This window comes from Canis lupus, chromosome 17 (assembly GCF_048164855.1).
Source record: "Canis lupus baileyi chromosome 17, mCanLup2.hap1, whole genome shotgun sequence".
In the NCBI taxonomy this organism is placed as follows: Eukaryota; Metazoa; Chordata; class Mammalia; order Carnivora; family Canidae; genus Canis; species Canis lupus.
Genome location: NC_132854.1, coordinates 7,537,160 through 7,553,912, shown reverse-complemented (window position 1 = coordinate 7,553,912; position 16,753 = coordinate 7,537,160).

Here is a 16,753-nt window from a genome sequence, read left to right as displayed (position 1 = left end):
TTATTGCATAGTCTGAAGCAATAACTGAAAGACAGAAAAGGGATATGACCAGAGGTGGGGTTAGAGCCAGGTGTTGGAGAATATGAATACCACTGTGACCTTTAGTCATGCAGCCATGGTGAGTCACTGGAATTCTTTGAACAGATAAGTGACTTGATATTATCTCTATTTTATTAAGAAAAATCTGGCAGCAGTGTGAAAGATGAATAAAGAAAGTAAAAGATTTTATCCAGGGAAAGCATTGCAAAGCAATTGAAATAGTTCATGTAAGAGACGATAAGCATCTGACCCAGAGAGATAGTCATGGGTGTAGAGTCAGGCTAAGATTATGAGGCCAGTATAGATTAGCAATTTTCTGGATCGTGTGAAGGGAGCCTGGTAGACAAAGGCCAAATGAGAGCGAGGAGGACTTAAATATAATTTCAAGTGTGTGCAAGTGAGAGAATGAGGGAGAATTGAGACAAGGAACATAATAGTCGGTAGCAGAGTCTCCCGCAAAAGTATAATCAAAGTATGGGGGAGGGGTACCAAATTGAGTAGGAGCCAGGGACATTAAAGGTTCACATTAAGTGTTCACATCTGTGATGGCAAACAGATCAGAGATCTTAGCTGGAGTGGAGATGATTTAGAATAGAAAGATGTTACAGACGGGAGGCTACAGGAGCCTATAGACAAAAATTCTGAAAATGTCTACAATTGGAGAATTGAAAGAATTGCCAGAATTTTTTTTTAAGCGAGCCAAGAATTGTGATTTGCATTAATACTTTTTCCTCCAGCTGCTTAAGTAACGTGTAAAAAATATACATTGAACAAAATCATAAAAAAATAGCTATAGCATAGATAATTTGTGACATGAATGAAAAAATACTTCCCTAGTCTTTAATTTTAGATCAGTAATAGGTGTTATTTATTGAATACTCACTATGTGCCAGGCATTATTTTAAGACCTTTACTCACACTTATTGGGTCACTCAATTCTCATAACAATCCATAACAGTACAATTTTAAATATTCCCACTTGCAAATGAGGAATCAGCAACACAAAGAGGTAAATTATCCTGTCCAATATGGCAGTGAACAAGCCGAGGAACCTGAGTTTCAACACCAGCGTCCTGGCTTCAGAATCCATTCTTTCCACTATGGCAGCAAGCTACCTCCTAAAACTCAAACATTGGAAAATGTTTTGAGTGATAGATAAAAAACAAACAATCCATTTTCACCAGTAGACCGGAGTCTGAAACTAACCACCCCCCACCCATAGTGTACTCATCATGGCTTTACCATTTCAGGAGACTCTTGCCCCAACAAGTGGCCTGACTGTTCTTTACAGAAACTCCCCATTGACTCTTCAGCAGAAAGATCAGCAGACAGTCCATGTCCCAAGGTTCTTTATATCTCTTGCCTCTGAAGTTCTCACTGTGCTATTGCCACAAATAGTCAAAAGTTGTGTTGTAATTAGCCCCTGCTTTGGAAGACCTGCCTAAAACTAAACCTCAAATTCACACCAGTTTCCACCCCTTTCCCTCCTGCCTCAGACATGCTGCTAATGGTCTGGGGAGTTGGTGTTCTCTCTCACTGCACTAAGCAATGAGCTTAACTGTCTTATCTTCAGCTTGCTTAGTGATTTTAGGGAACTGGCATTTGATATTAGTGTACTTGTTGCTATAATTCCAGTAAAATGGCAGAAATTCAGAAGCAAGAAGGGACATTCTAAAGAAAGAAATTATAATTAAAAAAAAGAAGTGTTGGGCCGGTGGGATCAAGGGGGATCGGGAGGCACCAACAAAATGGCGGTGGACCCCCCCCTACCTTGTTGCCCCCACCTCAGAACTTTCCACCCCAAGCAGATTGCCCAAGGGCATGTCATCAGGGGGAGCCTGGACCCATGCAGGAAACCTGTACCGTACTTTACCCAGACCCCATATAAGGGCATAGGCAGTTATTGCCCCAGGCCGCTTCCACCAGTAATATGCCTAATACCTATCACCCCATACAGACACCCCACCCTTTACCCCTCCCCTCATAAAAAGCCCACTTGCTTGCCCTCCCCTGCCGCCTTGCCCTCCCCTGCATGCGACTTCCCTGGCCCACAACTTCCCTGCTTTCTCCCTCCCCTGTGGGCCGCGGAACCTCACCCAAGAGCATGTCCCATTAAAAGCCTGTTTCGACCAACTTTTGCCTGGCCTCTCTATTCCATCTGACTACAGATCCAATTAAACCTGACATTTGGCGCCAAAACCCAGGAGGAGATCAAGGCCCCACGCTGGTAGGGAGCCTCTCTCTTCTCACCAGCAGGCTCAATGGCCCCGTGGGGGTACTTTTGACTAAACCTGACATGGTGCGGAAACCTGGGAGGAGATGGAGGCCCTACACTGGTGGGGAGCCCCTCTCTTCTCACCACCAGGACCTTAACTGAACCCAGCGCTGGAAATGCTGGGTAGGTTCCCAGATTCCAGGCCTCCGTCCAGGTGGTCCTGCCTGAGGCCGCGGCCACACCAGGGCACCTCCACTGAGCCACCAGGTGGCTCTCCTCTGGTCCCTGGGGATCAGGAGACATCCTCATCCTCACGGTGACCTCTGTTTCTGTCCATAGCCCTGAGCTGTAAACGGGGATGCCTGTTTTCAGTCTCTGGGTTACCCAGCAAAAATCATGGGAACTGCCCAATCCAAATTTGACCCCCAAACCCCATTGGGCTGCCTACTGGCTAACCTTGAAGTCTTGGGATATTCCCATGACCTGAGGAAACGACGCCTTATCCATTACCGGACTGTAGCCTGGCCTCAATACCAACTAGACAATCAGTCTCAATGGCCTCTGGAGGGTACTTTCGATTACCAAATTCTTAGGGATCTCGATAACCTTTGCAGACGCCAAGGCAAGTGGCTCGAGGTTCCTTATATACAACCTTTTTGGGATCTGCGCTCTCGGCCCTTCCTCTGTTCTCAATGTTTGATTACCCAAGTCCTGCTTGCCCGTACCCCACCTCCCAACATACCTCCTACCAATTCCAAGGACCTCAACTCTTCCTCCCCTTCTCCCCTTTAGAAAACCCCCGAAAACCTCACACATCCTCCCACTCACTCGGGGCCAGCGGCTCCTCTACCCCCTCCCTTTCCCTGTCCCTCACCCTGTCCCTCCTACTCCTTCCCCTCCGGCTTCCCCATCTCCTCCGACTTCCCCTCCCGCTGCCTCCCAGACTTGGTCTCACCAGTCAGCATTGGGCCTTGTCTGTCCCTTGAGGGAGGTGGCAGGGGTCGAGGAGTGGTCCGCGTTCACGTTCCTTTCTCTTTACAACATCTCTCTCAGATTGAAAAATGGCTGGGCTCTTTTTCTGCCAACCCAGATAACTACATCAAAGAATTGCAATATTTAGGGGCAGCCCCGGTGGCGCAGCGGTTTAGCGCCTCCTGCAGCCTGGGGCGTGGTCCTGGAGTCCCGGGATCGAGTCCCACATCAGGCTCCCTGCATGGAGCCTGCTTCTCCCTCTCCCTCTGCCTCTCTCTCTCTCTCTCTGTGTGTGTGTCTCACATTAATAAATAAATAAAATCTAAAAAAAATTATAAAACAAAAAAAGAATTGCAATATTTAGCTCAGGCCTCTGACCTTACATGGCACGACCTCCATGCGGTGCAGAGCGGGACCGCGGTGGGGACACGCCGACCAGACCCTGAAACGGTGAGTCCGGCTTCCCAACTACTGGGTGTGGAGGACGACTGACGGCGCCCAGACTCGGACACCCCCTCACCCACGCCGAGCCCTGGGGTGTGCTCCAGGTAGCGGGTAAGCCCGTGTCCTTCTTGCTGGACACTGGGGAGACCTGTTCTGTCCTGCCCTCCTACTCGGGACCTAGTCAACCCTCCCCAGTGATGGTGATGGGAATTGACGGCACCTCCTCCAGTCCTAGGTCAACCCCGCCCCTCACTTGTAGCTTGGACGAGTTCCCTTTTGTTCACTCTTTATCATTCCCTCTTGCCTGGTGCCGCTTCTTGGAAGGGACATTCTCCATAAACTCAGGGCCACTGTACGGCTCTCCCCCTCTCCCACCACCTCTAGCCACCTTATTCTTCCCCTTCCGGTGTTGGAACCCCCTGCATCCTCTTCCCGCCTTCCATTTGTCAATCCTCTGGTCTGGGATACCTCCAAGCCAGTTGTGGTGTCACACCATCAGCCTATAAAAATCAGACTCAAAGGCCAATCTACCTATCCAGCCCTTCCTCAGTTCCCCATTTCCCTGACACACCAACAAGGATTAAAGCCCATCAAAGACCACCTCAAACAACAGGGGCTCCTCATACCTACCAGCTGGCCCTGTAGTACCCCTATTCTCTCGGTAAGGAAGCCCACTGGGGCAGATCGCCTCATTCAGGACCTAAGAGTCATCAATGAGGCCATTATACCCCTTCATCTGGTAGTGCCCAACCTGTACATTCTTCTTTCCAATGTCCCACCCAACACCACTCATTTTTCCATCCTCGTGACATCAAGGACGCCTTCTTCACTGTCCACTCACACCCCGATTCCTACTTTCTCTTTGCCTTTACCTGGGAGGACCCAGACACACACATCTCAGGGCAGTTTATGTGGATGGTCCTCCCTCAGGGCTTTCAAGATAGCCCCCACGTCTTCGGGCAGGCCCCGGCTGAGGACCTCCAACAATGTTCTCTGAAAACTAGTACCCTCCTTCAGTATGTAGACGGCCTCCTTCTCTGCAGCCCTTCCCTCTCTTCTTCAGAGGACGATACCACCACTCTACTGAACTTTTGGGGTCCAGGAGATACAGGGTCAGGCCAGCCAAGGCTCAACTCTGCACTCCAACTGTCACCTATGTGGATATCTCCCTAACTCCCACTTCCAAGTCCTTGACAGAGGACTGCATCCAGCTGCTCCAGGACCTCCAACCCCCTCAAAGCTCCGCCAAAATCCTTTCCTTCCTGGGATTGGTGGTTTTTTCCGACATTGGATACCTAACTTTGCCCTTCTGGCTTGACCCGTATATCAAGCAGCCAAGGAAACCCCCCACAGTCCCCTGACTGACCCCATGACAGTCCAGAACCTGTTTTCCAAACTCAGGGACCAACTAATCTCGGGACCCACTTTAACCCTCCCAGATCCTTCTAGACCATTTCATCTTTTTACCGATGAATGATCTGGGTCTGCTACTGGCCTCCTTGCCCAACTGGCTGGGCCAGCGTACTGGGTGGTAGCCTTTCTATCCAAACAGCTGTACCCCACAACTAAGGGCTGGCAACCCTGTCTCAGAGCCCTGGCAGCAGCTGCCTCCCTCACTAAGGAGGCTCTAAAACTAGCCTTGGGGCCGCCCCTCACTGTTTTTTCCCCACACCAATTAATAGACTGGTTGGCTACAGATCCCTGGCCCATTTGATCCCCTCACGCCTCCAACTCTATCATCTACTGTTCATTGAAAATCCTCAAGTCTCTTTATCCACTCCACCTCTCTTCTACCCACATCTTTTCTGGTTTCTGAACCAACGCACTCCTGCCCACAACTTCTGGACGATCTTACCCCTTCTCATTCAGATCTCTCCGATCAGCCTCTTCCTGATCCCGACGGAGTACTGTTTGTAGATGGGAGTTCCGTCATGGCTCCAGATGGCCAGTGGCATGCTGGATATGCAGTGGTCATTCTGGAGACGATTATTGAGGCAGCTCCCCTTCCTCCAGGAACTACCTCCCAGAAGGCTGAGTTAATTGCCCTCACCAGGGCACTCCATCTCTCCAAGAATTTGTGGGTTAACATCTATACAGATTCTAAATACGCCTACCCAATTGCACACACACATTCTATACTTTGGCAGGAATGGGGGTTCCTGACCACCAAGGGTATACCCATAGTTAATGGACCCCTTATCTCCAAGTTGTTGGAGGCCCTCCACTTCCCTACCAAAGTGGCCATTATACATTGCCAGGGACATCGGACATCCCAGGATGTCGTCTCTCAAGGGAACAACAAAGCTGACACTGTGGCCAGACGAATGGCTAAAGAAACTTCCTCAGCCCCTCTCCTGTTCCTAAACACAGCCCACACACCTTCATAGACAGATGAGGAACTTAACACCCTCAAACAAATTGGGGGCAAACCTGGAGATAAGGGATGGATCTTTCTCTAGGAAAAAAAAATGCCCTCCCAAACAAACTCCTCCACATCCTGCTTACTGAAATCCATAAGTCTCTACATATAGGACCTAAGGCTTTATATCATTTCCTGTCACCCCTCTTATATTACCCCCACCTCCATAGGACTATTGAGACTGTCCACCATTTGCCTGTAAAACATGCTCCTCTGTTAAGTCACAAGGAGGGATCTGTTGACCGGGACCCAACCACCAACTGAGGGGACACCAACTGGGCGAGGACTGGCAACTTGACTTCACCCATATGCCCCACCATAAAACCTTCTGGTATACTTTAACCTTCGTGTATTACAGGTTGGATCGAAGCTTTCCCCACTGCCCAAGAGACCACTGATGTTGTTGCTGAAATACTCATCGAGCACATCATCCCCAGATTCGGCCTCCCTCGAACCTTACAGTCAGATAACGGGCCGGCTTTCACATCCAGCATCACCCAGCAGGTCTCCGAAAGTCTCAACATCACCTGGAAACTGCATGTACCCTACCATCTCCAGTCCTCAGGTAAGGTAGAGAGGGCCAATGGCCTTCTTAAGGAACAGCTTATCAAATTAATCCTTGAAACATGCTTGTCATGGCCTTCCCTCCTCCCCCTTGCCCTAACCAGGCTTAGGGCAGCCCCAAGGGGACCCTTGGGACTTAGCCCTTTTGAATTACTGTACAGGCGACCCATTCTACTTACTCATAACCTTCCTTTATCGCCACCCCCTCTCCTCTCCTATCTACCTTACCTGACTCTTGAGAGCCCTTCTCCAGGCCCACGCTGATTCTGTCATTCCTGACCCAGGGCCACTGACTCCTGATATGTTGTGAGGTCTGTCCCCCAGAGATAGTGTTTTACTAAAAGAATTACACCCTAAGACTCTAAAACCCAAGTGGACAGGCCCCCATACAGTAATCCTTACTACTCCAACTGCTGCTAAACTTTTAGGACACCCCTCCTGGGTCCACCTATCTAAACTAAAATGGGTCCTCTCAAGATGAGTGGACAGCCCGACCTCTGGGGCCTACCAAGATGCAGCTTTCATGCCATCCTCCTCCTCCTGACCCTATCCCCCAGCCACCCCACTTCTGATTATTGGTTTTGATGAAGGTTTTATATGACAGAATCCTGGAGCCAGGGAAACCGAAGCTGATCCAGCCTCATTTCTACCACTGATTGCCAACCTTTAGGTTGCCAGGCTAGTGTCAATTTTACTCTCTCCCTCCACCTGACCCTAATCCTAGTTTTGATCCTGTAATCTGTTTCACCTATGATCATACTCATCCTAACTGTGAAAATTATTTGGTCCAAACTAATGTAGGCTGTCTTTATTCTTACTGCAATATCCATCACCTTTGCCAAGGTCCTTTCACCAGTCCTTTTACGGCCCATCGTCAGCCTTGTTGTTTTTATCAACAGTCCGGTAAATATGGGCTAACGGTCCCAGACCCCTGGGACCCCCACTGGGCAATGGGGGTAACGGTGAAACTTTACCAATGGGGTTATTCTTCGTATCCTACCACCTGTCTCCAAATCTATAGATCGTACATAAGAGTCTTATAGAATCAATCCACCCTAAAAAATCAAGCTGACACCATACGTGCACAGGAACACTTACAGACTAACCCAACTCAGGACCAGGATCCCTTCTCCTGGGTAAAGCTTATCCAACAAGGCACTTCCCTTGCCAACCTTTCCAGCATAGGCTATCTGTCCCATTGTTTCATTTGTGCTGCTTTAGGCAAAACTCCCCTTGTGGCTGCTCCCCTCCCTAATGCATTCAGCTGCTCGAGCCCCACACCCACGACCCCGGCGCCTCACCTCTCTCTCACTGATTTTCCCCTATTTACTGACCCTCTCAACCATCAATTCCCCTTATGTTACTCCACCCCTGACTCATCCCTTTGCAATGCCACTTGGTCAAACGTCACCTCTCATTACGCTCCTATCAGCGGTTTCTTTTGGTGCAATGGTACCCTTTCTGAATCTCTCAATACCTCTGCCTCTCTCCTCTGTCTGTCTGTCTCCTTGGTTCTGTGATTAACTATCTATAGTCAGGCAGAAGTAGCTCTCCTGGGCAGCCTGGGTGGCTCAGCAGTTTATCGCTGCCTTCAGCCCAGGGCCTGATCCTGGAGACCCAGGATCGAGTTCCGCATCATGCTCCCTGCATGGAGCCTGCTTCTCCCTCTGCCTATGTCTCTGCCTCTGTCTCTCATGAATAAATAAATAAATAAATAAATAAATAAATAAATAAATAAAATCTTAAAGAAAAAAATAGCTCTCCTCACCAGCCCCCCAGAAAAGCAGAAATGAGTGATCTTTCTCCTACTGGTTGTTGGGGTCTCCCTGGCCTCAACCCTGGTGGCCCCAGGGTTGGGTACAAGGGCCTTAATCCATTCTATAGATTCTTCCAGAGACCTATCTGAAAGGCTTCAAATGGCCATCGAGACCTCAGCAAAATCTCTGGCTTCCCTACAACACCAAATAACCTTGGTGGCCCAGGCAGCTCTTCAGAACCGATGACCCTTGGACCTCCTCACAGCCGGAAAAGGAGGAACTTGTATGTTTCTCAATAAAGAATGCTACTACTACATCAATGAAACAGGTGTAGTTGAAACCGATCTCCACACCCTCACCAAAACTCATTGAGTCTCTCCAAAAACTGTATCACCCTGTCGACCCAACTACACCCCAATGGTGGCAGACCCCGCTAACCACATGGCTCCTCCCCCTCCTAAGAGCACTCCTAATCATTGGCATACTATTAATGGTGGCCCCTTGCTTTCTCCAATTCATCCAATGAATCCACAAAATATCTCGGGTATCAATCAACTTCTTTTACACCCCTATGCTCGCCTGCCCATCTCCGACATGTCCCACGACACCCCTATATCAGCAGAAAATAGCCAGATCTGAGTCATTGCCCCATTATAACAAAATAAAAAGATGAGAATGTTGGGCTGGTGAGATTGGGGACCTCAAGATGGCCAACCTGGGGCCGGCATCTTCCCGCCAGGCCTCCTTACAATGCCACCCTGCCCCATCTTCCTGCTGAAAACTTTTATAAACCCCTCTGCGGTTTGCCTGGGCATGACTTCCCTGACTCAAGCCTCTAAGAGTCATGGAACCTCACCCAGGAGCACTCGAACTAAAGCACGCTCGAACCTACTGCCTGGCTCTGCTGTTTTTAATTTCTCTGCCATTCATTTGGGAAAAATCTAACAGGAAGCTTCTACTAAAAGGAAAAATTAAGAACAGGACAGATGATACACTGCTCTTGACCACTGAATGAGTGAGGTTTCAAGGAGAAGGGAAATTTCTTTAGGATACTTATCTACTAAATAGGAATTAAGAAGGAAATAAATCAATAGTAAAATTTTTACTAGGATAAATTTGCCCATCACATTTAGATTAGGGCCTTTACACTGTGCTTACTATGAGTTAAAAGTTTCTAATGCTTTGTAAAGGTTAACAAATTTAACCTGCATAGCAACCCTGTGGGGTAGGCTCTATTTAATTCCCATTTTACAGAGAAGGGATAAAGAAGTTATAGAGCCCGCCCAAGATCACATGGCTATTAAGGCATGGAGCCTGGATTTAATAAGGCACCCTCTCTATTAAACGCCATTCACTGCACAACTTTCCTAAGTCATGAATATCCATCAAATATTGCTTCAGTTGTAAAGAACTGATACACCGCTCTGGAGTGCATCGATGGCTTCAAACACCAATTTCTTTGAGATATCTTTTCCACCTTTATAAATATTTGCTATATTCCATCTGGAATATAACTACCATCTTTCAAGATCGAAACAAGTGTTACCTCCCCCAGAACGCTTTTCTGGCTCTTCATATAGAAATACAGAACAGACATTTCCTCCCTGGGTTGGTGCTGTGCCTCTGTATGTGTCCAGCCTAATTGCTTATGGTTTTTTTCTCCCTATACAATTGTAAGCTTTTTGTATCTCCTATCTCTGGTACATAACACATGAGGATTGAATAAAAAATCATCAGTTCCTTTGGGTGGTCTTTTACCCACTGAATTTGAGCACATAGGAGAAAAATACATGCAAGTGCAGTGCAATATGATAAAGCCATGGACATTTTCTTCTCTGTGGGCACTGCTGCCTTGGGCCTCTCCCTATCAAGTCCCAGATTCTTAACATTCCTGCTTCTTCCATACTTCCTACCTCATCTTCTAGGCTTCTGTATTTGGTGTGGTAATTGTATGGTGCAACATATTTCTGATCATATGGCTTATTTGTTTTACCTGCCTCGCCCCAGATTCTGAACTCCAAGCTAAGGGAGCTGGCCTGGTGATCCTGACTGTTCTCTTTATTGTCCAGTTCAGACTGATGTTCTACCTTCAAATGGACTTTGATCTGAATTAATTTTGCCTAAGTGCTGAAGCGAAAAGAGCCTGGAAACCAACCCCTGATAGCTATTAACAATGCAAACATAAAGGTCATATCAGACTTTCTTATGAGCAGAATAAACAAAATAATGAACTCATTAGTAAGGCTTTGTGAAATATTCAAGCTATGAGAACTTTGACATAGAAAGGCCTAAATACATAGTAGAACTAATTCTTTTATTCTGCTTGTGGCATGTTAAAGACCTTTCTTAATGGTTATCATGATTAATTTAGCATTCTCTCTGACATTTATTTTTCAGATGTCCTATAGACATGAAATAATTTTGTATGATCCACAGTAAAGATCCCAGATGCCATAATCTTAATTCAAAAATTTCTGGCTGACAGGTGTTGGGAAAATGATTCTAGACTGTAGTAGAGGGACATTGGATCTAAGTTCTACCTTGCCACTTGGAAAAGCCACTAACTTTTTTCAATCTCAATTTCCTAATCATTACCTCTCTCTATATATGAACATGTATAATCTAATCTGTTTATTATTGTGTGTATTTTTAAAAGTGACACATATTTGCAATATAAAAGGGGTTGTTATTAAACAACCCTGTGTCTTATTTTTTTGACAAAAGCACATGCATTAAATAAGTTAAGAAACATCAAAATGCTTACTTCTACCTCAACCATGATTAGAGTCAGGATTTGTTTCATTGGGTAGGTCTTTCTATGGAAATTAACTTGAATTTAACTCATTGACTATTCTCTCAAATTATATACAACTGTATATACTTGGAGTATATCAGCAACATTAACATTTCTTAATCAAAGAAACTTATAAAAAATGTCAATTAGGTCAAGAAAGAAATCTTTTAAAAAGTGAGCTTGTGTAAACTGTCCAGATATGCTATATTTTATAATTAAAATAAAATAATCTAGTCTAGGGATGCCTGAGTGTCTTCAGTGGTTGAGTGTCTGCCTTCAGATCAGGGCATGATCCCTGGGTCCTGAGATCCAATCCTTTGTCAGGCTTCCCACAGGGAGCTAACTTCTCCCTTTGCCTATGTCTCTGCCTCTCTCTCTCTGTCTCTTATGAATAAATAAATAAAATCTTTTTAAAAAATCATCTAATCTATTGATTTTAATATATTAGCTGCTCTTATGGTTGATCTAAATGAAAATTATGGACTTTAAAATCATTTTTACTTCTCATATACACAGAAGGAAAAGTATTATCAAAGCTTAAATCTTTGAGTCTACCTGTAGGTCACAGTTCAAGAAAAAGAGCAAATTTAGTAACTTCATGAATGGAGATAAAGTTAATATATTTATTTCCACCAACGACATTTCTTTTTTCATTTTTGTAGGGAAAAATGAAAGAAGAGAGCAGTAAAAACATAACATTTGATTTAAAAATGCAATTTCTGCTACAAGCCACAGTTTCCACTCAGGAAAGCTTCATCCTCCATGGTATTATGTCCATGGACTTGAACTCCACGGAATTAATCTCTATAACCTATGTGAGTCTTCTTGGAATACAGGAGCCATTCAATTCCTGTTTGATAATTTTCAACATCAGTTAGACGTACAATAACCTGGAGAGTGTTGGGCTTACTCTGATGTAGATAAAATTATATTCTGATTTTATAGCTTCTAAGCATCATTTCCATTTCTATTCAGCTTATATAATTTTTCCATCATCCAAACTCAAGCCTGACTAGACACAGAGATATTTGTTTGCTACAAAATTGGGAGTATTTAATGGGGAATATACAAAGAAATTCATAAGATATTCATTTTATAAATAACTAATAATGGCCATGTGTATCCATCTACAGTGAAAAATATATACATTCTATGGGATTCCAAAAACCTTCATTCAAAATTGTGTCACTACTTCCTAGATATGTAAACTTCACTCATCCTATTGTTTCCTGCCATTTCTTGATCTGTTAATCTGGACAACAAACCTCAACCTTGGAGCACAGTTGTGAAATTTAAATGATATAAGTAAAGTGTCTCATATTTTGCAAGGAAAATGTTAGGCAAGAAACAAATCTCAGTCCCCCTCACTGCTTTCTTCTTTCATTCCAGTCTTTATTCACATGATGCTCTGTGAAGTAGAAGCCAGGACCTGATAGTTTGAATTCAAAACTTTTTTCTCAGCCTTCACTCTCCTCAACCTATTTTCAGTTGTTCGACAACTACTGACCCCTCTGTCCATTTTAACAGGTTTGCCTACCTATCTATATTAAAATAAAATTTGCCATTGCAAAAGAGAGAGTGTAGACATTTCAAATAGGCAGTCTTATGCAGCTTGTACCGTCTGTATGATCTTGGACAAGCTATTTCAATTCCAAAGCCTCTTCTTTATTTTTTTCCCCTAGAAAATGAGGATAATTTCTCTCTGGTAGGTTTATAAAACAAACAAACAAAAGATCCTAGTATAGTGTCTGGCACAGCATAGGTATTTAAGTTTTATAAAAGGCAAGATAATAAAAGTGTTGATAAAATCCACCATTCCTGAGTGTCTACTTTCTGGCCTGCATGCTCAGATTAGAATGTTTTAGAATAATCTGAATGAAGCATCCTTAATCAAGATGGAATGTCTAACTGATTTAGGGATAGACTTTGATAAGCCCTTAAGTATTAACTAACAACAGGCATAAAGTTCTGAAGTTCCTTTTCCAGGTCTCAAAGCTCTGATTTTACTCACTGGAGTATTTCACTGATGAAAAAAAAAAATCCATTTGGATGAAGAATCTGTCTCTTTGTGAGATAATAAATAGTGATAACATCTCCAATGTCTGAGTAATAAATTTTAATTTATTGGTGATTAGAAAATACCTAGATAGGTGCCAGATCCAGTCAATGTAAGATGTGGCTAGGTTTTCCTGTGATCCTATTCGATATCCCTCCCCAGTTCCATTACTAAACCAGCAGAGCATTTTTTATGTATATATTTTTGGTATGACTTTGAATCTAAGTATTTTTAGAGTTTATTAAAATGCTATCCTATAGGAAGGCTTTTCGTATTTTGAAAAGAAAAGAGAAGTCTTCCAAAATATTCTTTATCAATTTCAGAAATGGGAAAACTGAAGAACAGGAGCAGCAGATGTAGCTGCCTTTTGAGGACCTCTTCCACCTGCAGAAGCATCCCTTCCATCTACCAACTGATATTTGTGATTCAGCAAATTTGGGTATTAAAAAGGATTCGTAGGATAAATAAAATAATATTTTTACAGAAACCTTATTATTAAAATATGTTTCTAAAATCAAAAAGACAAGAAATAACAAATCTGAGTGAGGTTGGAGAAAAGGGAACCCTCCTGAACTGTTGATGGGAATGCAAGCTGGTGCAGCCACTGGGGAAAACGGTATGGAGGTTCTTCAAAAAATTGAAAATAGAATTACCATATAATTCAGTAATTCCACTACTGGGTATTTATCCAAAGAAAACAAAAACACTAATTTGAAAAGACATATCGATGCTTATGTTTATTGCAGTATTATTTACAATAGCCAAGATATGGAAGCTATCAAAGTGCCCGTCAATAGATAAATGGATAAGGAAAATGTGGTATATCTATTCAATGGAATATTATTCAGTCATAAGAAAGGATGAGGCCTTGTCATTTATGACAACATAGATGGATCCAGAATGTATTAAGCTAAGTGATATAAGTCAGACTGAAAAAGATAAATATCATATGATTTCACTTATATGGGGAATCTAACAACAACAACAACAACAAATGGGTAAACAAAAATCAGAATCAGACCTATAAATGCAGAGAACAAACTGATGGCTGCCAGAAAGGGGTTTAGAGATGGGAAAAGTAAAGGGGGTGGGAGACTGAGGCTTCCAGTTATGGAATGAATAAATCAGGAATTAACCTCACAGCATACGGGATATAGTCAATTATACTGTAATAGTGTTGTATGATGACAGATGGTAGCTACACTTGCAGCAAGTACAACATAAATAGAAGTTGAGGGATCCCTGGGTGGCGCAGCGGTTTGGCGCCTGCCTTTGGCCCAGGGCGCGATCCTGGAGACCCGGGATCGAATCCCACGTCGGGCTCCTGGTGCATGGAGCCTGCTTCTCCCTCTGCCTATGTCTCTGCCAATCTCTCTCTCTCTGTGTGTGTGACTATCATAAATAAATAAAAATTAAAAAAAAAAAAAAAAAAAAAAAAAAAAAGAAGTTGAATCATTATGTTGTACACCTGAAACTAATGTGACATTGTGTATCAACTGTACTCAAATAAAAAAAAGTAAAGAAAAGAAAAAAAACAAAGCAAAGCAAAGAGAAGAAAATCTTTCTTGGGTATGAATATGTACTATATCTTTCCAGTTGAAAAAAAATGTGTCTCCAAAGAATTGTTTCCACCAAATGCATGTATAAATGTATATACATGTATATAGGTATATACATATATTTGTGTGTGTGTGTGTATATATATATAAATGTTTTAGCTTTTCATTTGATATTCAAAGATATGCTCACCTAATTGTGTATGTATATGTACATATGTATATATGTACATACGTATATACGTACATACATATACATACATAATTCTATATACATATAGAATTAGGTGAGCATATCTTTGAATATCAAATGAAAAGCTAAAACATTTCTAGAAACATAGGGAAAAGAAAAATGAATTCCCAAATGGAATATTCCATTTACAGCCAACCCAAATTGGGGGCTGGGCTTCTTGGATATAATTGCACTATATCCTGAGGACAGCACTGTGCTGCCAAAAGGAGTGGTTTTCCTGCTGATGCCCAGGCAGTTCCTACACCCACAGCTGCTATAATGTGGCACAGCCGGCCTCACCCCTCAGTAGATGCTCCAACAACAACACATTGGTGAAGACTCCATGGAGGGATATCAATGCATGTTACCTTGGATGATGAGAACTGTATTCCCATCCTGGAGCACATTCAGGGAAAGGAGGCTGAAAAGAAACAGAGCAAGCCATGCCTCCAGCCTAACTTATGCACCTAGAGTCCAGATCAGCCAGGGAAATGTGGAGAACAGAGCTACCCTCAGAACATCCCACTGACCCTCTGACAATTTGGGGATGCCTCTCCATGCTGCCATCATCCCCCAGGAATACACACTGTGACTCTGACATGCTGGACTACAGCTTGGGCAGCAAAATGTTTAGAATACTTTGAAGACTCTGCCTTGGGTAGTACTCTGACACTTAGACATCCTTTGAGCCAAAAACAAGTAATGAGATTCTTCAATTAAGCAAATAAAAGAACTTCTCTTAATAAGTTAACAGTGTTATACCTTATTATAGTTTGCAAGAAGATACTAAAAACTTAACAATTTTCAGGAAAAATCCCCCCAAATAAGATCAGAGATGATTTCTTCTCATTATAAGAAATATATCCACAAAATCATAAGATATGCTTTCCCCAAAACACATTTTGATTTATGCATTCCATATATATAAACATATGTATATTTGTGTGTTTAAATATAACAATGATAACATTTGAAACATATGAAAGAGCAAAATAAGAAAAGGAAAAATTATCTCTTTAACTGACTTTATGCACTTTCAAAAGAATACATTGATAATCTAAAATAATCAACACTTTTAATACTAACTAGGTTGTTACAAGGTTGTAATTGCCTGTTTGTCTAAAATAGGTCTCAACATCATACCCAATAATGTTGCTCAAGTAAAAACTTCAGATTTATTTGAAGGTATAAAATGCCTATACTTTCTGGTAGCCTTGCACAGCCTTATATAAAACAATTGGCTTTCTGGTAAATCTAAAAAAAATCTAAATATATAACACAATTCAGAGTCATAGAAATATTTATTGGCTTATACCTGGGTACTACTGGAACACTGTATGAATGAAGTGCAAATCAGTTTTGTAACACTTATTATGAAATAATCAATACAGATCTTCCCAGTTAATACATGCTTGTGCTAAGTAAGCAGTGTTGTTTATTCGAATAACTCCAGCAACATTTGGCTTTCCAAACACAGTTAGACAAGAAGCCAAAGCAAGGGAAGGAGAAGGAGGAGAAGGAAGTTCTCTATCCCCACCTCCATTCTTTGATTTTATGAGTCACTGCATACAGCATGCACAACATTTTGTTATGCCTTGCGGTCTACCATTATGTTGCTCAGTTTGTAATACGAGGAGCAAGAAGAGGATGTGTTTGTGAATGTTTCACTTGTAACACAATACCCTGAGTTCTCCCTCTCTCTCTC